This window comes from Mixophyes fleayi, chromosome 2, assembly GCF_038048845.1.
Source record: "Mixophyes fleayi isolate aMixFle1 chromosome 2, aMixFle1.hap1, whole genome shotgun sequence".
NCBI classification, from domain to species: domain Eukaryota; kingdom Metazoa; phylum Chordata; class Amphibia; order Anura; family Limnodynastidae; genus Mixophyes; species Mixophyes fleayi.
Genome location: NC_134403.1, coordinates 125,872,577 through 125,886,183, shown reverse-complemented (window position 1 = coordinate 125,886,183; position 13,607 = coordinate 125,872,577). Strand labels below are relative to the sequence as shown.

The 13,607-nt window shown below is 39.4% G+C and overlaps 2 long non-coding RNA genes across 2 annotated transcripts; both read left to right on the top strand.

The window, feature by feature from the left end:
* Positions 1-4,095: 4,095 nt before the first annotated feature.
* Positions 4,096-10,732, top strand: LOC142141448 (uncharacterized). The gene is made up of 2 exons (XR_012688674.1): positions 4,096-4,834; positions 9,227-10,732. It is a non-coding gene; the product is annotated as an uncharacterized LOC142141448 (long non-coding RNA).
* Positions 4,845-7,808, top strand: LOC142141450 (uncharacterized). Its single transcript, XR_012688675.1, has 2 exons — positions 4,845-6,746; positions 7,466-7,808. It is a non-coding gene; the product is annotated as an uncharacterized LOC142141450 (long non-coding RNA).
* Positions 10,733-13,607: the final 2,875 nt, after the last annotated feature.

The window sequence follows — 13,607 nt, the reverse complement described above, 5'->3', positions numbered from 1 at the left end:
GCTTGGAATGCTAATAGGCTGGTTTGAACCAGTATTTCGGCAGTATCCAGAGGGAAGACACGTAGGCAACTGTTGTAGAGTTGCCCTCCCCCCACCCGTGGCGAGCATAGTTTGAACCAACCTATGACCTGCATTGTACTGGACTGTCCTAAATCCTGTCACTTTATGACATTATCACTGTTTTCTATGTACAACAAATTGTATGTAAACCAGGCACTGTGACCATCATTCAGTCTACTTTGACCACAGGCTTCAGGGCTTAATGACTGTTTGCTGGATCCAGTGCGCTGCATATGTATTGGCTGTACTTTATTATACTTTATTCTAATTTGTTATATCTTGCTGTTAAATTTCTTTTGCGCGTTGAAACCCCATTAATCGCAGCGGACAGTATTTATTGATAGCGACTATATGACCATAACACTCCACAAGTCACCATTTTTGTGGGAAGGTGGGAGGTACAGTATGTGCCCCCTCATCATGGTAGTTCCTGGATGATCGTAGGGGAGGAGAGGGGTGACAGAGTTTTACTAGCTCCTCATAAGCTCTGGGCACTTAGCTGGAGGACGTGACATGATAACACCCCTTTTTTTCAATTATTACATGCAGATAACTTTGCCTGGATTACAGCTCTTTTTAATGACCAAGGTAAAAGGTGTTTTTTTACATTTTTGTTTGCCTGACTTAAATACACTATGTACTTTTACATAGGCTTTTACAGATGACGTACAGGGATTACTATCATATTGACTGGTGGCAGCAGCTGCTTGGTGCTCCTGCTCTTCTGTGTACTGCTGTGAATCCATTTTGATAACACTGTACACTTTTTGGTGCAAATTCAGAAGAAATACCTATACAACACAGTAGAATTTGACTGCAGAAGTGCACCAACCCTGACAGCACTAGGATTTGTATTTTTCTGTAATGAGAATTAGCAATGGAGCTCTCCTGAATGTCACTGATTACTTAGTTGAACACTGCTACCACCCTCCTCTTTCAATTCTATAACTTTGCCTGCCCAACTGCTCTACACTCTGTACTACCCCTCCTGTGTCCCTCTCTCAAATGGTGCTAGATCGCCGTGGAGGGCGGTATTTATAGATTCCAAAACTCTCGAGATCCGAAATCCAACGACGTAACAATAACGTTTTGCCTCGTTTTCGATTTCGAAAAAGCGCGTAAGTACCCAGTCGACTTGGTACTCGGATCCCCTAAGTCTTGGTGTGTTCAGTTCCTGAGGAACCAAGCCTCTAGTTATAAAGGGGTAATATTTGGGGGATAAATAATGATGGGTAAGTTGATGTTGTTGAAGAGGTTATTATGATGAGAGATTTAATGATTTTGAGAAGGTTAATGACTAACGATTAAGGAATTGATTGATGAGGAGGTTAATTATGTTGAGAGGTGTATTCGCCCCCCCCATGCTAAAATTTGCCAGACAGCCCCTGCATATAATGAGTGTGGAGAGGGGTGAAGTTGGTATTGGTGTAATGTGTGGGGAGAGGGATGGCAAATTTTAGCCCAGGGGACATGGTTCAAGTCAGCAGCCTATTTAAATGGGAAAAAAAAATGCAGTTGGCCCAGTGACCCAGCCCAAGTTAGCCCACTATGGGACCGGCCTGGGGGTTAGATGCTCCCTTGCTCCCCAGACCAGCCTGCCCCTGGGGATGGGGGTGGTATTGGTATAATGTGTGAGATTGGTATTGGTGTAATGTGTGGGGAGAGGGATGGGGGTGGTATTAGTATTAGAAGCTTTGCCTAGGGTGCAGAGAATCCTTGCACCGGCCTTGCCCTCCACTCACATCTATGCTTCAGACATCTTATATTCAGGAAATGCTGACCAGACATGATGAGATTTGTAGTTCTACAATAGCTTGCATGCTACATGCTGCGTCCGCCTCTGGTGTTTGTACAATTTGCCATCCCATTTTTGGAAACATTAATTTTAGAACCAATTGAAATACAGCTGGCTTTGGTACAATGGTACAGTACATTTGACTTTCATCCTTTTTACTCAAAACACATCATTAATGATGGGGTACGAAATTATGAAAATAATTCAATCTTGTTATACACTACCAATATAGACAGTGTAAATTTTCTTATAGTAACATACCTCACCTTTCAGCACAATACTTTATTTTCTGAAAAACAAACTCATACTGCAAATAGTTGAATCTGTCTGCTATTGATATTAGGCCAGGCTGTAGATTTGGAATATTTATCATTGGTTTACTGAAGTGGAACATTTTATAAAGACAGCAACTAAATCATTCTGTCACTGTAAAATAGAGCACAAAACAATACATTTTATAGTAACAGAAATTTGCCTATAGCTATATAGCCACCCAGTGGTCATCTATGGTGATGCATATTCTTGCATGAGGAAGAATTACAGTCATCATTTACAAAGCACAAAATGGCTGAGGTGTAAAATCCCATTTCATATTGCTGAGAACCTCAATTTGTGCAGGTGCAACTAGATTTCCACTGAAGTCAAGAAGCAAGGGTGGTCCTTGCAAAGTATGGGGAAGATGCACCTAGTTTTGCAGAGCAGTGCAATAACAAGTTGTCATACTACAAAGCCAGATGATTTAAAAGAGAGTTGTGAGGAAGGCACAATATTAGGGGGAGGTCCCTGCTGTGCAGAGGGGCACAGACATTTTCAGCATGCATAAGTACTTGAATATTTCACTCTTGAAACTGACAAATATCTGGTCTTGTCCTACATTTTAAATTGGACGCATTTTGCACTTTGAAGTAGAAGCAGTGGCGGTTCAAGGCTCAGGCTGGCCGGCCCGGGCCTAAGAAGGTAGAATTACTGTGATGACAGACTGACCCTTGTTTTCTCATCACTTCTTAAATATGAAATATGTATGTCTGCCAGCATAAAGAAGGATAAATCTAATATTAATTACAGGTAGAAAAAAAAAATGTTTTTATTCACATGGATCTCTATGCGATGTGACCAAGTTCTGTGTGATGAAGAGTGGGGTAAGATGGATACAACTAGAGATGGTCACTGACCCCCGTGTTTTGGTTTTGGATTCGGTTTTGGATCTGGATTGCCGTCGTGTTTTGGTTTTGGTTTTGCAAAACCGCCATTGCATGTTTTAGTTTTGGTTTTGTTTGGTTTTGTTTTGCTATTTTGTTGGAAAATCAATGTTTTTGGGCCTAAAATAACCCAATTTAGTGCTCCAACTGTTTTAGAGATAAGTAATCTAATTGTTGAGGTAATAAATCATCCAAAAAAACAGTTTAATTCTTCGTTGGTAGGCCTTCATTTATTCTACACACAAAACAGATTGTCTTCCTCTCCATCTATGCATATTGGCAATGCAGCTGTTAAATATGATTTTTTGTTAAGGCCTCATAAGGCCTTTGTTCAGCCATTTTATTGTAACTTGTATAGAAATATTATTTGCTAGAAGAGATTATTCATTTTTCTGTTAACTTGCAGTTTTGCAATATGTGAGCCTATGGCCTTGAAGTTGAACTAATAGAGAACACCTGAAGAATGTAACCAGTTATGAAAACAATAATGAGCTTCATATCCAGCTGGTAGTATGGGAGCTGTATCCATGGTGTTGCACATAGCATATCTCCAACTCCCCTTGAGATAAGAAATAATAGGCTCATCTGTCCTTAGAAGGGGGAGAAAAGTAAACACCTCAAGAATACGTGAGAAAGTTAATCAGTAGCGCTTCTCATAAACTAGTGGTATAAACTATTGTATGCATATGACGTAGGATTCATTTATTCAGTAGCCTATAAAAACCTGTATCTTTGTATCAATAAACTAGAGAATATTCCTTGCATACAGAACTTGGTCTGTGTCAATTCTCTCCAGCTGATTGAAGCGCTTCCAGATATACTTGACACCACAGGCTGACTTGGGTCAGAATTTTAGATTTAACAACTTGGAGGTCGCCACAGAGATTCGCTGTCCAGCAGGCTACAAGACAGACAACGGAGGTTTCCCAGCACATTGAACCCCAACATCCGCGGTCAGTAGATTTCTACTCGTTGGTCTTCCTAGTCTGGGTCACCTCATGTCTGTCTGAGGCACCTGACACGCGAATTTGTGAGTCTCAAGTATCATCTGATTAATATAATACAGTATTAACCCAATTTGTTTACTGTAATTGTATTGTTGATTAGATTTTTGAAAGATGATTGAATTTTGAGTGCATGTGTTTGTACCTATGTATGATGTATAAAGCATAAAAGTCACATAAGACATTGATCAAAGAAGCATGTAATGGAATAGAGGGATTTAGAGAGTTATTGTTTTGAACATTGAGTGAACATTTTAGACACCATCCCCAGAGGTATATCAAAGAAGGGAGATTCTGTAATCTGCCCAAATTGTGTAAGAGAGATTTCCAAAAGACCTTCGTCCCAGATACTGTCAAAGAAGCTATTTAGCACGGACATCCAGTACAAGGAGTCCACAGAACGGGACGTCCAGTGCAAGGACAACCCACAGAAACTAGATAAGAGTCCCGATTTGGACTCAACAGAATACTGTCAATACGAGTAATATAGATAGTAAACAAATGACAGCAGCTCCCTCATAGATATGATGCACAAAGACTAAAGGAAATGGGGGAGTAGAAGGTCTGCAGGGAATTTTTCAAGAAAGCGGGGATAGCCAAAGATATGTGTGGATGGAGAAACAAAGGTGTTGCAAGTGGTAATGTGACAAGAACAAAGGGGTATTGAGATCAAACCCCAAGAGATTGTTTGAGGTGGCACAGGAAAGTTAAGAGATCTGAAAAGTCGAAATATATGTGGATATGCTAAATGCATCGGAAGCTGAATAATGAATCAAGTAGGTTGTATATTATAAATGTATGTTTGATCCTGTGCAGCTGAATAAGTGAAATGTGCCCCTCCCTTATTCTGTGTAAATGATTTCAGTGTGTTGAGATAAGAAGCACACTGTTTTTTGTTTTTTGACAATGTATGTAAAATTAAAGAAATGTGTCCGGAGTGCTGATTGATGATAACATGTTGAAGCTAACTTGTATTTAGTGTAATGCTGGGACTTGTAGTTCCACAGCAGTAGGCTGGAAGATGTCAGTTAAGTTTTCTTTCTCTGTATGTGAGTTTTGTCTCCGTCTTACTGCGTGTGAGAGAGATCCGTGATAATTCACATTGTTTGTTCTCTGTCTTAGTGCTCTATAAGGGAGATGTTTGATTTACTTTAAATCACAATGTTTGTCTGTCTTGTCCGTTTTTTTACAAGAGACATGTTTCAAGGTTGAAAAAGTTGTACATTCATTGCTTAATGATAAGCTTTTAAAAAGATACAAAAGAAGTTTTAAAATGTTTGGTCCGATTGCACGGACAAGATTGTAAATAATGTACATTATCACTATAAGTACTAGTGTCAGAACAAAGCTGGCTGGGATCCAACAAGCCGTTTCTGTATTTGAACAAAATAATTTTGTTTCTGAAGTTCAGAAATATAGCTTTCTCTTTAATGAAGTTGAGAATTGTGGGAGTGAGCTTACATGCTGTTTTTATCTGTGTTAAAATGGCGCTGATGAATGTTCTCAGAAATCAGGAGGGTTTGTTATGCCTTTAAAGAAATGTTACGAGATAAAATGTCGTCTGTGAGCGAGACTTAAGTGAATATATTTTTACTTTGAACACGAAAATCACAGAATCTAGAAATATTTGTGAATATTTGGTCACGGGAGAGAGATTTTGTTGAGAAAATGTTGAATGATTTACAGACACAATGTATTGTGTCTAACGAGAGTACTCTGATTTATGAGACAGTGCTGCTTTTAAAATGGTTGAATACTTGGAACCAAGATTCCAGATTGAATGTTTCTAAACCCGGAAATTTAATTAGTGTCATTTAAAAGGGCTGTACTAAGAGATGATAAGAAAGGAGTGGCTTTGAACACTCGCCCAGGTCTCGTCACTGACATTCTCTATTTGTGAAATTAGGGACTGCCCCTTTGAGGAAATCAAGGCATGGAACGCATAGCGTCACAGTTAAGCTTTTAGCAGCTGTTCACTGGTTACCTGATAACAGTATACACGCATGTTACAGTTACAGTAATTCCTAGTAAATAAATGTTAATCTCTATGCAAAAGTTTTTTTATTCACAGGTCTCCAGCTGCAAAGACCCATTAGGCAATCCAGATTGCATTGATTTAACTTCCAATGCACCATCTTTGCACCACAACAAACATAAGTATAAACTAATGAAGGATTTAAATAACGTAAACTCTTCTGAGTAATGATTACCTTGTTTTGGAAGAGATATTAGAGTTTATGTGCTATTCGCATAGCAAATGCATGAACTAGGTGGTTTTTCTGTATGTGCAGAAAGCAAAAGGTTTTTATTTGTATCCTCATTACAGTTTTGAGTAAATCAGTGTTTGTAAAGACATTTACTGCCCTTATTTACTGTGCTATAATTGTCATATACTGTAAATAATTCTTTTTATTGTGGGTATGGTAATTCTATATTTTTACAGAAATGAAAAAGATTTAAGACTTTAAGAGCAATTGTATGTGCTCCTGCATTAGCACTTCTGGATCATAGCAAGCCATTTATACTCTCCTCTGAGCAGAACCAAATGTTTAACCAATTTTAAGCTGAAATAACTTCAGCGCCAGCACTGGCTTTGCCAGATTATGACAAGCCTTTCACATTATTTTGTTATGAAGTCAGTGCACATGTACAAGGAGTACTGACACAAATACATGGTCGCAAGCTAAGGTCACTTGCATACTACTCTGCTTTAGTGCTTGAAAAGAGTATAGATATTGTGCTAGGACACCCAGTTACCTTAACGGTATCGTACGTTGTGACAGAAACCAAGCACAAGCAAAACATTTGTTACCGGCCAGATTTACTAAGTATGAAGATATACAGCACAAAGGACATTCCCTCCTATTGTGAAATGAGTGACATATAACACTTGCCGAGCGCACTGTGTATTTTCTTCCTCCCTTTCCTTTTTTATTAGAAGAAAAAAAAAAAAAAAAAAAAAAGGAAGCACAAGAGGCCCCAGAGCCTCTCATGTTCACAGATATATGTTAAGACCTTCAGACAAGGGGAATCTGAGTAAACTGTATTTTAAGTTTTTTAAAGGTCCAAGGGAGACCAGAGAGGGGAGTTCATTGATATTAGCAGGAGGAATATAGATTGCACGTTATTTTCCTTTGCTGTGCGCTGTAGATGTGTACTAGACTAGAAAGGAAAGCCAAGTTTGGAAGAACCAGACTCAGGCCCATAGTAATGTATAGATCATTATACATAATTAGAAAATTCTAATATGAAAGTTTAACCCAACCAAATAAAGAAAAGAGCAACCCATGACTACAGGGGTTTACACCCAATGCAGGAATGTGTTTGTGAGTATTGTGGCCCAACACATTATTATATACACTAATAGAACTGATGATGTGGCTTATTAACAGGTTATTTAAGCTAAGTGTTTCTCTTCCAGAAGAATTAAAGTTACCACATCTGTCTTAACCGTTGTACTGTACACTCCATCTAATGAGTGTAAACTTTGTGGAACTCAGAAACCAAGAACCTTGTCCTTGGATTCCACATGCTCCTTACTGAAGCCTATCCTAATGAAGTAGCACTGCTTACTCCCAGTAACGTTACACTTAAGCAGTGCACAATGTTGAATCCTGCTGCCTTATTGCAGCAAGTTTCAAAAGATGGGAGAAGTACCTGTATATATTGGGGTTACCCTAGGGATTTGGGGGAATTCCATTCCAGCTTGAACAGAAAGAAAGGAAAAAAAAAAATGCAAACAAAATTTTTCTGAACATGATTGCATAGAACTAATGAAACAAGAATCTCTGGTTTTATCTCACATTAAAGATAAACCATTACCAGATGCAGACATCACTCTTTTTGTAGATGGTTCACACTATCACATAGATCCTGTCCCGTATACAGGGTGTGCTGTAACCACATACCTACCGAGTCACATGTCAGCACAAGAAGCTGAACTAAAGGCCCTGACACTTGCATGCATATATGCAAAAGGACAAAGAGTAAATATTTACACTGATTCAAGTTATGCATTTGTAATTGCGCATGATTATGGCCCTGTATGGAAAAGTAGGGACCTTATGGGTTCAGCAAGCAAACCAGTCAATATGATGAACATACCAGGGCATTGTTCACTGCATTCCAGCTGTCCTCCAAACAGTGATGAAGATGAAGACACACACAGAGATACTACCCCCGAAGCTAAGTGAAATAGACCAGGCCGCACGAGAAGCCGCCATAGCCCCAGTACCCCAAGGGGAGTCTATTTACATGGTGACCCCCTGACCCCTGTTTGACCAGAGCACACTCCAACTTATGGAAAGACAAGCAACAGAAAATAAGAAAAAGACTTGGGCAATACATGGAGCACTAGAAGTGCAAGGAGTGGTGTAAAGGTCAGCGTTTGTGTCTGCCAAAAGTAGTTTATCCCATTATGGCCAATATAGCACACGAGAAAGTGCATCTGGGAAAAGATGCTATGGTTGTACTCACTAGCAGCTTATGGATAGTACCAGGGTTCGCCCAAGCAGCACAGTCGTTAGTGGCAGAATGCCTAGTCTGTGCACAAAGTAACCCGAGTAAGTCTGTCCTATGGAAAAGCACACCCCAGACATAATATCCCTATAAGAGGATACAGATAGACTTTATAACTTCCCAAATGCTCGGGCTTTGAGAATGTGCTTGTCTGTGTCAACTTCTTTAGTCACTGGCTGGAGACATGGCTGTATAGAAAAGCAAATGCTAAAGCATTAGCCAAGAAAATTGCGAATGAGGTAATCTGATGATATGGTGTACCAGAGGTCATTGTAAGTGACAGAGGGATACACTTTACGGGGCAAGGATTCCAGAAACTATCACACCCCCTACAGATCCCAAAGTTCAGGATGTATGGAGCGCCTTAATGGTACACTGAAATTGAAAATGCAGAAAATAATGGCTGAAACAGGTCTGCCATGGATCTCATGTTTACCTGCACTCAGTAAAAAATACTGCTAGGAAAGACACAGGTTTAACACCATATGAGATATTGTTTGGCACAGCAAACAGAACAGGCTGTTATTTTCCATAGCAACTACACCATGTATATAGTGATTTGTTGAATTATGTTGCCTTATTATAGAAACAACTAACTGAAATACATGGTCAAATATTCTCCTCCATTGCAAACCCTAATTTTGATACAGGTACCCATAAACTGCACCCTGGGGGGCTGGGTGGTCGTGAGAAAGCACATCAGGAGAAGTCTTGAACCCAGATACAAGGGTCCTTATCAAGTCCTGTTGACGACTCCCATGGCAGTGAAAGTACAGGAAAGAGACACCTGGATTCACGCATAACACTGCAAAGTCTTCAAATCAGGGGAGTCTTGTTCTGATAAATAGAAATGACTGTCTCATTGTATTGATATGTCTTGCCAGAATAATTGTGACTGAAGTAGGGATTAAGGCCTCCCTAACCCAGTATGAAACAGACAGTTAAGTGACATATTGCCTATGCCACTGTGAGAAACATATGGGAAGGAGTGCTCAACAATTTGCACTCATAGTAGAGTAAACTCTGAAAATGTCTTTGTGCAGATGCATAACCTCATTGGTAAAGTTGTCAGTAATGATTCATGTTGGATATTGGAAATATTGGCATTAGTAGCAAATGGTTTAGCAATCCTGTTGATCGTATAGGTGATAATGAAACTAAATATATGGCTGATTAAGAAGTTACTGACACTTGATTGTTGTCTCTCCAAAAAGGGAACCACTGAAAATCCCGAACCTCTGATGATCACAGAAATTACTTCTGAAACCTGACCAGACTATGAGTGTCATGAATTATTTGGACTAGCAAAGCCAAAGAACTGCAGAGTTTGCAACAAGAAACTACTAAAGATTGAACAAAGGACATGCAAGGCCTGCAGAACTACTATAGACTCATTAACTATCTTTTAAGAAACCATCTTTTAAGAAACCATCTTCTAAGAAACCATCTTTTCTAGACATGGACATTTGCCAAAATGCATCTCCTCATAAATCAAGTTAGGACAGGGAGGATCACAGGCTTATTAGTGGGGGATGAGTTGACAGATTCCTAAGGGGACCAACTCTATGCATGTGGCCTCCTGTATAAGTACCTGCTTATTAAGAATGTGGTTCTATAGATAGGATTAGGTAGGTAGGAGGAGAAAGGGTCGAAAATTGAATAAAAGATGGGAAATGTTAAATATGATTTTTTGTTAAGGCCTCATAAGGCCTTTGTTCAGCCATTTTATTGTAACTTGTATAGAAATATTATTTGCTAGAAGAGATTATTCATTTTTCTGTTAACTTGCAGTTTTGCAATATGTGAGCCTATGGCCTTGAAGTTGAACTAATAGAGAACACCTGAAGAATGTAACCAGTTATGAAAACAATAATGAGCTTCATATCCAGCTGGTAGTATGGGAGCTGTATCCATGGTGTTGCACATAGCATATCTCCAACTCCCCTTGAGATAAGAAATAATAGGCTCATCTGTCCTTAGAAGGGGGAGAAAAGTAAACACCTCAAGAATACGTGAGAAAGTTAATCAGTAGCGCTTCTCATAAACTAGTGGTATAAACTATTGTATGCATATGACGTAGGATTCATTTATTCAGTAGCCTATAAAAACCTGTATCTTTGTATCAATAAACTAGAGAATATTCCTTGCATACAGAACTTGGTCTGTGTCAATTCTCTCCAGCTGATTGAAGCGCTTCCAGATATACTTGACACCACAGGCTGACTTGGGTCAGAATTTTAGATTTAACACAGCCATCGTTTTTGGATGTATATTACACCCTACACTTATAGTTAAATATGTAAAGAAATGGAAAAAGGCAGTTTGCTTTCTGTCTCTCTAGGCCCCCCTCCACTTGTTTAAAAAAACAAAAAATTCAGCCGTTATAGACTGTACAATATTAATTGAAATGGACAAAGCCAGTTTGGTTTCTGCCTCTATAGGCCCCCCCTCCACTTGTCAAAAATACAAAAAATTCAGCCGTTATAGACTGTACAATATTAATTGACATGGAGAAAGCCAGTTTGGTTTCTGTCTCTCTAGGCCCCCCTCCACTTGTATAAAATACCAAAAAATTCAGCCGTTATAGACTGTACAATATTATGAGAAATGGACAAAGTCAGTTTGGGGTCCCTCTGTCTATGACACCCTACCCTTAAGGATAAATTTCTTGACCTGCCTCTGGGATGACGATTCACCCCCAGCAGCAGCAACAGCAGCAGCAGTGGGACTAACGCTTTCTTCAGAGGAATCAATAATAGTGCAGGAGTCATCCAGCCTTTAGTGGGATGCCGGGCTAACTCCGAGCGCTACTGAGGATATTGATGAGGATGGTGTGGTGGGTGTATTTTGTAGCCGTCGGGATGTCGGTGAGCGGAGGGTCTTAGCTGATGATGGAGTGCTTGTATTTTTTGGGAAGAACTTTCAGCTTTTCCCAACACTTTGCCATGAACTCTCGTTAAATGGCGTAACATAGACGAGGTTCCAAGATGGTTAAGGTCCCTCCCTCGACTGACTGTGGCTTGACATACACTACAAATGGCTATACAATTGTTGTCTGGATTTGGGTAGAAATAATTCCACAGATAGGAAGTGGATTTTTTTGTTTTATGCCCAGGCATGACAATGGCCTTTTTCTTGTCACGTGCCAGAACTGCTGCCACTGGTGCAGGACTTACACAAACAACCTCATCCTCATCAACATCCTCATTAGTGCCCTCGTCGCCTACACAAATCTCCCCCTCATCCTCTTCTAATTCCAAAGTGGCATCCTCAATTTGGGTATCACCGGCTACACTCGGGCTATTAAGGCACACATCAGCAGAATGCTCACGATTAGACATCCCACTGTTGGATGGACTCTCCACAGGTATTGTTGTCATTTGTGAATCAGAGCAAACATTCTCCTCTAATGCCTTACTGTTATCTTGCAGCTCGGCTTTGACGCATAACAGTAGTTGTGCACCAATTGTAAGCTGGGTAACTTTTTGGGATCTGCCACTAATAGCCAAAGGTGAAAGCCTCATTCTCTTTTTGCCACTGCGTGTGTAGAATGGCATGCTTGCAATTTTTTTTATCGTCACTTAACTTTTGCTCAGTTACACTTCTTTTTCGCTTCAATACAGTAAAAATTTTTTTGTTTTTTGTTTTTTGCACTAATTTGGAAACACTCTGTTGTTTGACATCGCCTTGGCCAGATGACGTACTGGGAACACTAACATCAGGACTGGTGACAGAACCTGGTTGCTCATTCTGATCATATGTGGACTGCTTTGAATCCATTCTGAGCGCAAAGCACTGGGGAGTGCTAAAAATTATTTGGTAGATACTGCTGACAGATATGACTTTTGACAGCCAGAAATATTTATGCACAATTATGGGGGACACCCCAAAAGCACTGAGGAGTGCTAAAAAACATAATATGATTTCAAAATAAAAATTACTGTCATGTTTTTTCACATAATGGCACATTCTGGTGGGTTGGTGGTTGTCATTTTCAAACAAAGATGTTTTTGAATCACCCTAATGTGATGTGATATAGATATATATATATATATATATATATATATATATATATATATATAAAATGTAGAAATGCAGTTTTTTTCACCAGATTGGTTCTCTGTCATTTCTTTGTACCTTACAGCTTCTTACATACAGGCACCATAGATTCAAATAAAGTCAGCAATATATAATCTTCCAACAAGAAACTAATATGAGCACTCTAATTAAAATTTAATTTGAAGAGCGCTGATTTTACTTGGAAACGTTACAGTCAGGTTATTTAGCCCACCAGATGAATAAACTGGTTCAATAAAATTTGCCCATCTATCTGTGTGATCAATTGCATTGCTGTTTGGCAACTATGCTGAACTGCAAGAGCACTGTATGTGTATATGTAGTTCTATATTTATAAAGACTGTAGTGTGAATGTACACCTTCAAAGTGAGGAATTTTTGGCAAGTGAAAACCCAGTCATCACATGTGTTTGCTTTTAATGGCATGGCAAGGTCAATAGGAGCCTACTTTAGTAATATCAGTGTGGTACTCTTTAGCATAGTAAGTTCAGTTATCAGTTATCTGTGTGAAATTGTGGACCAGAGTTTGCTTTAGGGTGACCCTGGAATAAATGCAAGAGAACTGCATTTTTTCTGTAGAAAGCAGCGTCACTACATCGTGTTGGTGACTGTTTTCTTTACGGTGTCATTACATCATGTCTGTAAATCTATAAAAAGCTGCGGCACCTCATACTCCTGGCAATCATCTTTCTAGCTCTCAAGAGGGACAAAAATGGCAACAGTGAAAAGACCACTGAAGGAAAACATAAATAAGACAAAAAATATCTCAACACGTACAAACAAAACCGAGCAAATGTTTTTACTACAAAGCCTTTAAACATAAACTCATTCCCTTGAAGGTGCCAGCGTCTAATGCCGTGTCAGAGGACACCTTCTCCAAGCAATCTTTGGAAGCGCATATATCAGTGATCCCTAAACAAGGCAAATACCCGTCACAATGTTCGAGCTATAGGCC